Source organism: Aythya marila (genome assembly GCF_965140915.1).
Source record: "Aythya marila genome assembly, chromosome: 13".
Classification (NCBI taxonomy): domain Eukaryota; kingdom Metazoa; phylum Chordata; class Aves; order Anseriformes; family Anatidae; genus Aythya; species Aythya marila.
Genome location: NC_139054.1, coordinates 3929495 through 3944232, shown reverse-complemented (window position 1 = coordinate 3944232; position 14738 = coordinate 3929495).

Below are 14738 nucleotides of genomic sequence, written 5' to 3'. Positions count from 1 at the left end.
CATCAGTATAGTATATAAGGAACAATCAAGTGAGTGATTCAGAGCCATTATTTAATTCATATATCAAGGGAAATAGTTGTAGTGTGGTCCTGACCTGCAAAATTTTAAACATATCCTTTTAGGAACAAAAAATAATTCACCATTCATGATTAGGCCATGTAAGAGCTCCTGAAATGGCTTCTCATGTGGTGGCTTCAAGTAGGAGAGAAAGAAGCTTGCCCCAAGGTTAACAGCTGTGGTGTCACACTCCAAGTTTGCTCCTTCATAGGCAGACAGAAAATTTTGCCTGCGCGTTGCATTAATTCTGAGACCCAAAGTTGGAGCACTGTGTTCTCATTTCCACAGTATCTCTTGGTCAGACATCTGCCACTGGAAGGCACTTTATTTCACAATTGCACAGTAACAGTTCTGTTGCCTTTTAGTGAAGAAGAAAATTTTATATGCATGATTAATTTCAGTAGATAATGTGCTTTTTAATTTAGGTATAAATTATATGTGTACTTTATTTCTGTTGCTGGACTTCTGTCATGGCTGGGAGATTTTTTCTAAGTGTCAGGAAAGTGGTGTAATGAAACAAGTATTTCACCCTAGTTTCTACTTTGAACAGCTGTCTCAAATCTGTACTGAAAAGTGTTGCTCTGTTTCTGTTTTATTTTCTGTTTGAAGCTTTTATCACTTATTTTTGTTTTCTTTCCCTCAAAGCTGTTGTGTTTTATTTGGGATTTCTGATCCAATATTACCATACAGTTGAAAAACTACCAGACTAACTTGCAAGAAAAAAAATTATCTACTCAAGAGCAGTGGAGGAAGATTTTTGTTGCTTTACAAAGTAATTTTGCTTTGTTCTGTGCTTATTTTGGAAAGAAAGTAATACAACCTTCTTACTTCAAGTAAAAAAAGTAAGGACCTATGCTGCGTAATAATGGATGTGGAAAAAATAAGATGATGTATCTCGGGGATTAATTACAAAACTGTCATTTAAGACACTTGTACTGTACTGTGATTTTGACTTGCTGTGTGACCTTACATATACCTTCAGGCCTTCTTTTCACCATCTGTGAGGAATGGTAGTAGTATTTTCTCAGCTTGTTAGGCTGTTGCAAGGCAAAATACAAGCAGTTGGTTATATCCAGTTTTTGATAGATGTGGGAAGATGCCTGTGAACTAGTTCAGTTAACTAAATCCACCTGTCTGTGCTTCTTCAAAACAAATATATAAATGTATAATGTAAAATGTATAAATTTCTTTTAAACCTTTTGAAAATCTCTTTAATGTGAGTAGAACTGTCTGCATATTGAGCACTTCTTTTAAATACAAATTGTGTAAACATTGCACATCTTGATAAATTTTCCTTTTTGGCATCAACATTATAGATATATTATTTAAAATAATTGTTGAAAAAAATTATATATATATATATTTTTTTTTTCTCCACTAGCTGTGTACAAAATAATTTCAAATCAGACTAAGAACTTAAAATTTCGAGCTTTTTTTTCTTGTCAAAGTGGTCTGTGTAAGTGTTCAGTGCCCTACACAGCAAACGTTCCAGAGAGAAATATCTCAACAGGAAGGTTAAGGTGGCATTGTCACCAGTCCACTTGTGTGTTTGTATCTGGGAAGGGCATCACAGCAGGCTTGATGTAGGGGGCCCTGCCACGTCCCTTGGCTCATGGACTGCCAAGGACAGGAGAGACACTTGTGAGATGGCAGGCAGGAGGTTGGGGCGATGTGTCATGGTGGCACTGTCCACTGGAGAAAAACAAACAAACAAACAAACAAAAAAAAACACTACAGGATTTCTCCTTTTTTTCTGAAGAAGTTTTTCCTTACAGTAACTTTCACAAAAAACTATGGTAGAGAATATTACTGTAGTTATGTAATGGAGAGAAGGTAATTTAATTTTGAGTAGAGGATAACAGGGACAAAATTCAAAATCTGTGTGGTTAATAATGTGAGAATGTAATTGTTGGTGACCAGCAGTTGGAAGCAAGTTTTCAGAGTCAGCATGATTGCAGTATGTGATGGCACGTCAAAGCAACTAGAAAACACCTTAGAGCAAGATTTGATGAGAAGTGATTGTAGCCTTATTATTTGTTATCAGATGGGTGCTAACTCATGGCAGGTGTTGGTTTATCTTGATTAGATAATGCTGGAAAAATGAGAAGGTTGCTCCGTGGCAGGAGATGTATGCTGACAGGGCATGTGTTGGAGCTAGTCAAAAGAGAGAAACAAAGTTATATTTTCATGCATTTAAGGGGAGAAAATAATATGTTTGGAATGTTGTTGTGTTGAGTTTTTTTTTTTGTTGTTTGTTTGTTTGTTTTTTTCCACAATTTTAGGTTAAGGAGGTTTATTACTTGTGTGCATATTGCAAGTATTGAATACACTAATGCTATCACATACTTAGATACTTGAAAATGTCTGCCAAATCTGCATGGGGAATGGATTAATATATGTACCGTAATATTATGCTGAAGATAAATGAGCCTAGTGGTAAAGTCATATGGAACAAGCTGAGGAAAGATAAATAGGTAAAATGACAATTTTAGTCTATATTTGTAGTTTCTGTCTTTAAATTTTTTTATTCTTATATCCCGTTAATCAATATGAATCTAATGCAGTGGATAATAAGAAGTAGTGAAAGATATTCTGTATAGTGATGGAAGTCTACTTTCAAACCAAGTTTATGATACTCTAGGTAGGCACACAGTTGTGTTATACCTGTAATTTTGGGTTACACTGTGGTAACTATTCTAATGGGGTTAGGGTTTACGGTGAGGTTTTGTTTAATTTTATCTTTTTCCTAGAGGTCACTATTCTGTTTCCATCTCTTCAGGGGTTAAGTTAGCATGTCCATCTTTGCTGTCAAGAACATAAACTGTTCAACAACTCTTTTTTGACTTTCATGTTATGATGCAAAGTTGAATGTCAGGTAACATCTGCTCATTGCACCTTGTCTAGGATACAGTTTAAGATTATGAAATAGTATTTTCTTTCATGATATGGTTCACATTTTTTTCTTCTTACTTTTTCACAAGGAAAGTTAATAACTATTTCCAATAGGAGAGGTTATGTCACAGCAAAGATGGCTGAAAGTTCATATATGAAAACCTTTTTGACATGTTTCATAAAGGAAAGGAAGCTTTAGTGTTGTTTCTTTGTTTTGTTTTTTTTTTTTTTTTCAAATTATTTTTTTTTCCTGTTTAAGACTGATTTCATCATTCCAGCTCCTGCAGTAGTGTTATATACTATGCAATAGTGCAATTTCACTATGTGGAATATTGGCACAAGGAGTAGAAAATTATTTTTCAACCTTACTTATGTCTGTAAAATAAAGTGCTGCTAATGTTTTGGCATTTCTAGAATAATTTGCTAATGTGTATCTCTAGCAATGATAGATCTGTATTTTATTTCTTAGAAGTCCTTTGGCTGATCTAAATTCCATGAAAACTTGCTTAATTCCTATAGAACTGTACTCAACTCATCACTGATGACTGTAGAGCTATTGAAAGGTGTTTTTAACAACTGTCTTTTGACAGGTAGAGCCTCATTAGAAAAGAGATATTCCCTATTTCCTTATAGATAACCATGTTCTCTCAAAAATAAAGGCACATACAATTTTATTTCAAAGTAAATTGTTATTTTAATAGATCTCTCTTGATTTTTACAGGTTCAGATTTTAACATACTTCTATCTAAATTATAAAACTCCTATTGCTTTGGTTTTTTTTAAGAAGCTAAATGAAACTGTAGAGAGATGTACTTTATTCTGCATAAATTGTAATGATCACAGTCATTTCTTTGATAACCTCAGCGACTAGCCAGACATGTCTGTAAAACTAAAAATAAAAAAAGAGATTTGAATAGTTTTAAATGTCCCATGTGGTCTGTAAATGTAATTAAATATAGTCTTGTAAATCTGTTCCCTATTTTTTCCTGTTTATGAAGTTCAGAGGACTAGAATTTCAGAAAACTTAATTCATAAATATATAAAAATATATTTATATCACTTACACGAATTCTTATATCCTTATAAAACACTTATTAAAGTAGTAGTTAGAGTACTTTGTGAATATTTGAGGATAGAAGAATGGCTCCCTTCAGCCTACTCTGGATTTTTCTCAGAAAATATGTTTTAGAAGATTTAATGGTACTTGAATCTATGCTATTTGTGGAAGTATGCCTAGTTCTGTAAGCCTGCTTGCTCCCTCGATTGCTTTCTCACACATACACAGAAAAAATACTTCATTAATTAAACTACCACAAACATTTGTCTTAACACTTCAGTCTTGTTTTCCACTCTCATTATTTTCAGATGCCGAAATATAGGAGCTGGCAATTTCTGACACTTCATTCTGTGTACTGCTGTCTCCCATACAAAGCAAAAAATGGCTTCTCTTGAACATCATCCCAGGAAACAAAGCAGAAAAACTTGAGAAATAGATTTGGTTAACCATATGTTAACCATAGATTTTCTTAGGAGGTCACATTATAAAAATTAGATATAAAGAAATGTGTTATTTTTTCCTCTGATAGTAACTGTGTGCAAATCTGATGCTTAGTGAGTAAATGCTTTACTTTGTGCCCTCTGGGGCTTACCTTTGAAGAAAGTATTACTGTGCAGTAACTTAACAGATTTCAGAGGAAAAAAGAAAACAATGGAGATGCTTCAGTCATGTTCATTTACACACCAGCCATGCTCTTTGGGGTCACAAAGAATCGAGCTGTAGACACCAGATGCCCCCGTGTTGCAAAGTGGCATGATCTGGGTGGCTGAAAGCAAAAGGTATACGTGATGTGAGTGAGATTTAAAGAGTGGTGGTGGGATATCCTACAGGCCTGCCAGAAGAGAATGAAGCTAAGAGGGACAGAACAGCCCTGCATTGTTCACTGGCATATTTTCTGGTTTTGTCAGCCAAGGTCTCTATGAACAAGTTGTACATCTGGCTGAATTCTGTGTATGCCAGTGATGCTGTCTAGTGAAGCTGGATGTCCTTGGCATCCTTAATCCTTTGACTGCCATGTATGGCAGTCCTTCCAGCTGTGCTTCCTGTGGTACTTGATCCTTTTGAAGAGAAAAACCCAACAAAGCTCCTCCAGCAGCTTCCAGGTGCAGTAGCAGCTCTGTGTGACTGCATCCCTGGTCATCTCCCTCCCATGCCTTCTGGGGACATGCGCTGTACTCACTCTCCTTGGTCCTTCGTGTTCCTAGGCAAGCTGTGTAGCCACTGGGTTGTGTCTATTTGCACAGCAGTGACCATTGGGATGGATTCCTTGCTCAGGAATTTGAATGGCTGATTCAAATGGAGCTATGTCCCAGGCAGAACTTGGATCTCAAAGCCTCCTCATTTTGAGGAGGTTTGTAAACAAACTCTGAGTTTTCAGATTAGCTTGCTTATTGTTATCGGATGGGATTAAATCTTTTGTGTTCAGAAAAAAATGCCTTTTTTTTGTTTGTTTGTTTGTTTGTTTTGTTTTTCCTTTCTAATGAGGGCATTATAACTTGACTGGTAGATTTTTTTTTCTACGTATCTCCCCATGGATTTTGTCACTTTGCTTCCCAATGAGTTTGCTTTGCTTGCCCTTTCTATGCTCATAAAAAAGCCAAACCTCCAGTAAAGTCTGGAGTGCCAGCAGGTGAAATGTTTGGCATCAGAGCTGCCTTAGACACCTCAAGCATCAGTAAGACTAAAACTCTTGACCCACATCCTGCAGAGTGTGAAACAGTAGCATTCATAAGTACTACACTTTGATTAGGAAATCTGTTCTTTTAACAGTCAGCAGGGACTGGAGGCAAACTTTAGCTCCCAGGTCATCTCCTGAAAGAGGCTGTCTTGGTGACAATTTCAGGATGTCCACAGGATAGTGTTTGTTTATTTATTTATTTATTAAATTTATTTTTATTTCCCCCCTCAGCTTCCTTTTATAAACAATGAATTTGTTTGTTGTTCATTTAAAGACGCTTCCTCTGAGCTCAGTAATATAAGAAGATCTGTACTGGACAAACTCAAAGATTTGTCCATCCTAGTGTCTTGTCTCCATCATTGGCAGTAACAGGTGACCAAGGAAGAGTTAGGGCTTACAGTGCCCATCTCATGCCTTCTGTATTCATGATCTTGTGATGCAGTAGGAAACTAATGTATATTCTGTGCTGAAAGGATGCAGACCTTAAAACAAGGTAGGACGTTATTTTCACTGTTTATCTGTCATAGATATCTGTGTTGCCAAAGTGGATATGGCAGTGAAGGTAGGTCCTATGGCATTTAAAAAATATAAATATTACATGGAATGGCACCATGATAAGATACTTTGTCTGCTATGTCTCTTGTTTACTTACTGATTCAAGTTTTTGCATAGTTTTTAAATCATTAAATTTTAATAAGGCTTAAATGTACCCAATGGCTAGCTAAATTGGTTATAGGGTATTTATGTCAATAAAGAATAAAATTATATTACAAAACAACATGAGTAGTCTAAGAGAGATCAGATAGTCAATATGATGAAAATTACTCAAAGAAAGCAATTAAAGCTCAAATCCATGGCGAAATTACTATTGGTTCTAAGTACAGTGAATCCAATTACACATTATATTATAGTATAGTATATGATCTTGGGTACAGTAGCAGAGTGTCTTGTCAATATACTGTCAATAGAGAATTAGTGAAACAAATCTATCATCACACTGAAGTAATATGCAGATCCCAATCGGCATTCTTACAAGCCATTAAATGCTCAGAAAAGATGAAAAGGAGCTGAAATCTTCATAAGCATTGAGCAATTTTATATACATTTCCATGATAAAGACCAAATACAAACTTTATACACCATATTTTGACTGCACCCCATTGTAAATGAAAGTATGAAAGGAAAGAGAGGAGAATATTTGTGGGAAATTCAGTAGAGATTAGAATTAGCATGTTGCAGAAAGATATATACATTGTTTACTATACCTACAATATTTCTGTACCATATTCACATGACCTGACAACTAAAAACTTTCATGGCACAGGCAATACAGTCTCAGACCACTGCAGATACAGCTGCAGTTTGTTATTTGATTGTCCTCTGCCCATGTTGATGGAAAGCAGTTACAGAAGTATGCATTGCCAGCCCTGCAGGGATGTCAACCTCACAGTGATTCTTCTCTTGCTACAAGACATAAACCACATTGCCATCAAATCCTTTTACAGATTTAGTGACCTTGAGCTTTTCAGGGTTGGAAATGGTATTAAACACTGGAACCTGAAGTGAATGATTTAAAGTGGCCTTCTATGCTTAACAACAGGGTTATTAGTAAGCTTGCAATCATGATAGACTCTATTTGTTATCGTTCTCTTCTTTCACAACCCATATTTCAGTTTAGTCTCCAGATTTTATTTTATTATTTTTTTTCTAATGTTTTTTTTTCAGAAGGAAACCTTATAGACCCAAATTTTCAATTATGGCCATTCCCGTGAAAGCTGAATTCCATGTTAGCATGATACCATCAGTGATTGCAGTAGAAGGAATTTCATTTCAGAAATGTTAACTGTAACATTTATTTTCCCACTAAATAAAAATAACGTGTGACTACAGCTTTTATATACTGAAACTCTGAAAGCAGTGTGGAACACAGCTGCTTGTCATATTTCTGTAAGTCATGAGGACATACAACATAATACACTAAAATCAGCATTTGTTACTTGACTTTCTTTGTATGGATTATGGTACTAGAAGAGAAGTATAGAGTAAAACTCTTAGGTAAGCACTCGTTGACCTCTTGATCTTTTTTTTTTTTTTTCTCCTTAATTAAAATTCAGTAATGTTTATGGTTTGATTGTATCTAGTCAAACATATCAGAACAAGAAAAGATATAGTCTGCAGGAATTTCATGCAATACCCAAATAAATTTGGAAATACTAATGTATAAAATTATTGTATAAATCAGGCATATAATGATAAGTCTCTCCATGATTTTTATTTAAATTGTGATGATGCATAATACTAGAGAATCTGGAACAGAGGTTATACTCATGCATTTTTCACAGATTTATAAGCTGGGTAAAAACTATTTAGTACATCATCTTAGATTTGATTTTGACAATTTAAGAATGTAACAGGAAAATTGCAGTACTGTGCAAAGAAGGTGACTTCTTAGCAAGAGACCAAAAACAAAATGGAAATTTCTATACCATAAGTCTCTGAGAAAGAAATTGCTTTTGATAAATTGTGAAATCATACTTAGCAAACACAGATGCTTTATATTTTTGTTTGAACACTAACGTGTTATCAGATTCATTGCATTTTACAGTCTTGCTTTAGATATCTCTACAGTAATGGAACAGATTATTTGCATGTTATGCCAGATAACTGATTATGTTTTCTTGCTTGTAGTTCATATTTTGTGATCTAAAAAATGTTTTGATATATGATAGAACTCTGAATTATTTACCCTGACTTGTTTGATAATACCTTTTGATTTTAGGGTGTGCGAGACTGGAAATATTAATAGAACATTAAAGAACACTAACAGAATTACGAGAGACAGCTGCTTTTCCTTAAACAGAGCAAATAATAAAGTAACTGTAGTTTCAGGTATTCTCCATTCCTATAGACACAGCGTACTTAGTTCATGGCACTAAACCAGCAAAAAAACTGGATCAGTGTTTCGTTTATTCTACTTTTCCAACAAGAAAATATATTAATGGAAAAATGTCTTTTTGCTGTTCTTGGTGAAGGTGATGCCTAGGTAGTGTCTGACATCTGCTAACTTTTATTTTCCTTCAGCTTGGCATTCGTATTTCTAATGTTTAACCCTCATTTCTTCAGTCCTTCCTTGATAAATGCATGACCTATTCACATCAGCTGGAGTGATGCATTTATGTCTTGGGGAGAATACAGCTTACCCTAGTATTTAAGGGGAAGGTATACACAGCAAGTATAACTGAAGTAAATTATCTGTGCAAGTGAATAGAAACCTACTACTGTATGAGAGATAAACACACCTATTTAAAAGACATCATCTCTTGCAAAGAAACATGTGTCTGCTGATAAACAAAATTAACATTTTAAAGAATTTTTCTTTGTAAAATGTTTTGCTTGGTTATGTTTATATTTAGAGAAGAAAAGAAATCAATCATGCAGTTTGTCCACTGCGTCAGGCAATTTTTGCTCAATTCTTTCTACATTTCTGCATATCATTGACATCTCTAGAAAATACACACAATCATGGGAAAGCATAGTTTACAGTGTTGAAAAAAGAAGTTAACACCATGAAAGTAAGAACAGCAAAAAAGACGGACTTTTTGTACTGTTCTTTCAAGACCTGGAAATATCATTCTCCAAAATGCAGATTACAGTATTATGTATTTATTGTAATGACTGATGCTATCAATTAATGCAATCTACTTGAACTCCAACGTTGTTGATACTATTGTGCTTTGTGTTTCCTTCCAAAAAAGTTTATTCTACCGTTATTCTAATTGTTCATATAGCACCCTGTGGCTACCTGTATCGGGTTGGAAGAATGTTGTTTCTATGCATAGTCACTCAGTTTAAATAAGAACCAATTCTGTAGTTCTTACATTTTATTTTATTTTTTTTTATGATATATATTGAATATATTGGGGGGGGGGGGGGGGCAGGGGAGCAGGGGAGGGTCATTTCTTTGACCTTGTATAAAATCTAGCATCTGAACATTTTTTGTAGCTTTTCCAGGCAGCATAGAGTTTAGCTGATTAGTCTGTTCTGAAAATCAGATTCTCTGTCTTGCATAGACTATGTCTGGACATAACCCTGGCAGTGGAGCAGTTCTGCAATAAGTGGTTACAATGTTCTAGCTTGCCTGCCTGCCAAGTAAAAAGAATAGAGATATTTCGAGTATTCCACTGACACACATTTACAATAATAATTGGAAGGATATCTCCCTACATGTTCGAGAACCAGTAGTTTTGCAGTTGAGTAAAATTATAGGAAAAAGATAATAAACCTTTATAAACCTAATATGTTAGGTTTATAAGGCACAATAAACACTTAGCTAAAAACAAGCTACTGATAATATGCAAAGGATAAAACATTTCTTTTCTGTGACCTGCAGAAAAGGACAAGCTTTAAAAGATGTCTTTGCAGCTGTGGCAACAAAATAAATCAATGCTTTATTTTGATTATGTCTGCCTAGTTTTCATTAGTTCAGTATAGGCTTTTTGGATCTTGATTTTGACTCTGAATTTGATTTTCCTCCAGTATGGAAAAAAATGATTTATTGTAGAACAAATTTATTTTCTTTTCACCTGGTTTACACAATGAAACCTGGGCAAATTGGATTTCACTCGTAGCTCAGTCACAAGACCAAATCGGTCTGCTCCTCTATTCATAATGGACATAAATACATTTCCTGATATCCATTTCCTCTATGCTTTTTTTTTTTTTTTTTTTTTTTTTTTTCTGTTTTTCTCCTTATTACCCAGACTCCCTCAGTAAAATCCAAAAAATAGTACCCAGGCTGTAAATTGTGCAGGTAGTACAAGTTCAAATTGAACTCCTCGGCACATACATGTCAGAGTATGAATGTAGAACGGGATCTTAACATTCAAGAATCAGCTTGATTGTGAAAAACAATTCCGTGTATGAAATGCTAGTCCATTTGACTCATTAAAACAACAGAAAGACAAGGGTTCAAAGGATGTATGTGCAGTTATTTTGCCTATAACAACGCCTTTAAAAAAAGAAACTAATGTAGACTCTGACCCATCTGCACTACTGAAATTAAAAGCCAATTTTCTCTCGCTTTAATGTGTCATCTCTCTTGGAATCGCATTTCTTGGCAGCAGGAATAGATTGGCCTTTAGACTTTGCTTCTGAAGTTTCTGGAATTGCATTTCCTTTGTGTGCATCTTCTAACATGAATGTAAATATGTTATTTTGTAGCTCTGCACAATGTGAATACACGGGTTTTGAGCGTTTGAGCTGTTGGAGCTTTTGTGTGTCGGGCAAGCCTGTTTTAAAGTATTAAAGCAAAACTTAAGACGGTAATTTTCAAAGTATTTATTTTACAGATAATGAAAATACCAAGTCTGTTCTGTACCTTTTTGTTTTGTCCTTTAGATTTTCATTAATTTCTTCTATGTAACTACCCAGGTCATAGAACTATTTCAAAACTGTCTTAATTTAATTGCACTTAATACTAATACATTTTTACCTTTGTTTAATGTACTACTGCTATTAAAACATCGACCTCTGCTATGTGTATTAGCAGATTGGCAGCTATGTGATAATTAAAGGGCTTTATATGGATGTTCAAATAATTGGGAGAGTACTAGATAACATTGTTATTCCCTGGAGTCCTCCAAAACTGTAAATATTTAGTTGGCGGTAAAAGCCAAAACAAAGATTAAGAGAATTTGCTGTCCTAAATCTCCTGATGGGTGTAGGCCTACCATTCTGGTAGCTGATCAAGCAGAACAGTCCCAGCCAGAAACAGGATGATTTGTCAGTGTTTACATCCCCACTGATTTGTTATATACAGCTCTAATTAAAAATAATCCCAACCTATCCCAAACACTTTTGTCATTACTAAATATTTGCAACTACATTTAGGTGTCCACTCATGCCAGCTGAGTCCTACAATAAAATAAACTACAGGGGATGATTTGCCTAAGGGTAATTTTTCTCCGAAGAAAAGGACTGGAGCGTTAGGCTAATTAGCCAGCTAGATTTTGCATTTTCTCTTTCTGTCTACCACATGCAAACTGCATTTTGTGTGACTAGATCAGTTCACCTTTCCTCCTAACAGCTTTGATAGGAATTTTGCTCCCATGCTCCCAACTGAGAAATGTGCTTTCTTTAAAACTTGAAATGGGTATACAGCCATATGCGGTGCACAGCCAAAATCCTTTCCTTAGCACATAGCTAAATAACTGGGCTGGATTTCAAGGGCTTCTAAAGGGACTGTGGAAAGTGCCAATGACTGAGGATTAGTGAGTGTTGTCTAACATTTGATACCCAAATAGCTGTCTGCAGTAGGTTATGAAGTGCTGAAGCTCTCCAATGTGATAAAATGTATATTTGGTCACCATTCTGTGCCTGATCTCTACCCTCCCCCGTTAATTTAATGTAGAAAGTACATAAGGCACACACAGGTGTGCAGGCATCTCTGTTGGATGCCCTCTGGTTCCAATGTATATATTTTTTTCTTATATTGGATCTCCACTACTGCCTGATTTTCATCATGCATTAATTGCACTAAAATGCATATTAGTTCATTGCTTTATAATAAAATTTCTGCTTGACTTCACAATATTGTAGTTTTTGAGTGTGTGCAGACACGCTGTTTCACTTGAAAGTAACTTTTTTGGGAAAAAAAAAAAGGCAAATATTTGAGGGGAGGAGATTAAACAATATAAGATTTTCTTGTACAGAATCAACATTGTTGAGTAACAGTACATTACATTTGAGGCTGTTTATAGATGCATTATGAATGTAATACATGATGACCTTTCTGTTTCATCACTGAAATATCAGCAAATAATCTAATCTGGTAGGCTGAAAAGCACAGAAAAGCTGTGCTACCATTCTGGTTCCACAGTGGTCAGAGCAGAAGAGCAACCCTCCTTCATGCCCATGAAAAATACGGCCTGGATATAGCCTGGGTTATACAGTGTGTAATGTATAGTAGAGTGTTTCTCTGTCTTACGATAGCAAAGTAAAAAATATGTTTATCATAGGCTGCTTTCTCGTTTAGTTCCTCAGACATTGGTTCCATTGCAAGTTTTTGATTTAGTATGATGACTATGCAGGTTTTGAGGGTGTTTTCATCACTGTAGAATCATGCCAAATCTTTCTTCAGCTTTGAAGGCTACATGTGAGGCCAGTGCTTTGTGATGGAGCAGAAACTTCCCCAAGCTTTCCATTGCTATGCCCATGTCTGGACTAGAGATTTCTGGGGATGGGAAAAGTCTTCCTCCTGCTGTGAGGAAAAGGGAGTGAGGGTGAATCTTAGGGAAGGACAAGGTGATACCACAGAGTCAGTGACCCTGATGCACATCTGGGAAGGGCTGCGCTTATATTTCAGCAGGGATGTGGTCACTGAGAAGTAGATGCAGACAAGCATTCATGAACCCAGCTGGGCTAAAAGTTTGCAATGGTTTTATGCTGAACTGTATATGGAAAGAATCAGTGGAGGAGCTGTTTGTCTCTGAACATCTCACTGAGGAATTATAATGCAGGGTACTATGTAACCGTACATGAGCTTCTCACAGTCTATGAATTTATTCATGTGCATTAAAAAAGCTTTTTGTTCTTTGCAAGTGAAGGCAGAATCAGAATTGAGAACTTCAGACTCATTTTACTCTTTTTTTTAATTCCCACTTGGAATTTTTTGCTAACAGCTCTAAAATGTTCTCATTAAACTATATATCAGAAATTTAAGGTTTCTAGCCCAAAGAAAAATGCCTGTTTGCTACATGCAAAGGTTAAATTTACTTTGAAAAATACAGGTTTATCCTAGAAACAGCCTCTTTTTTTCTTTTCCTTTTTTTTTTTTTTTTTTTTTTTTTTTCAAATTTCAGAGGGCTGTTCTGGCTTTATGCTTGAAATTTTTTCAAGTACAGGGTAGGTTGAAAAGAGGAAACCACAACCCCACCCCCTTTTTTTTTTTTTTTTTTTTTTTTTTCCGCATGTCACACTGTTTAATTTGTAATGCCCATGAAAGAAAAAATGGAATTGAATCAAAGGAACAAGATGCCAAATTCATTTTAATAAGAGTTCACTGAAAGCCTGAAGGTGGCAAACTTCAGGAAGTGTTAGGGAATATGTGCAAGCAAAAGGAAACTTGTGACTTCAATAAAGAAATCTCAACGACATGCCCTCCGAGGAATGTATAACAGCTTCTCGAAAGATTTATACCATCACATGGCTTCAGAGAGGTATGCCATACAGCATGCAGCATGCTGTACAACAGTCACAAATAAACATTCAAAACAGAAGAATCTACCTGTGATTTCCCTGTGACCAAAATGTGCAGCATGCTGGATTCACAAATAAATTCTCCAACCATTTTTTTTAAAGCGATCACTGTATGGTTATTAGACTTGCACTGCAGCTGACTCAAGCCGCACATGAGGAAAAAAAAAATCTTTCCTGCAGTTCTGCTGGTGTTAGATTGCATGGAAAGAGAGATTTTTGGCATGTGTAGCTGTCAACTCACCACGTGGGAAACATTTATGCACTGATGCACATTGTATGAAGGTTAATGTAAAAACTCCATGTCGAATAGCAAAGTTGAAGTCTGGTGGAAAACCTTAGGGCTTGCTGTTGTTTGATAAGGCTGATGTGGATAGACTAATGCTAAAAGACTGCACTGGGGGCTGGGGGTGCTGTATGTAATATACATTACACAGTCTTTTTTTGAACATGAGCGTCAGCCTGCCTGCCTCTCTGTACCAGCTGACAGAGGCAATCATTTAAATCGGCTGTAAACATTTATAGAAAAATGGCTGGAAACAAGTAATTGAACACTTGTTTCAAAAGAATTTGTGTCTATTACTAGAGATTCATCATAAAATATATCTTACATTTAAAATGCATGTTTGGTAAGCAAAACTGTTAGGGCTTCTCAACGGACTCAGAGCACAGATCTTCAGTAATGGGGTTATGTTCAGCCCCAAATGCTTTTATCTGTTTTCAGACCCAGATCTGAATAAATGAAAGTCTTCACTTGCCTACTTCTCCTGCCATTTGAAAACCACAATATTAAAAAATAAA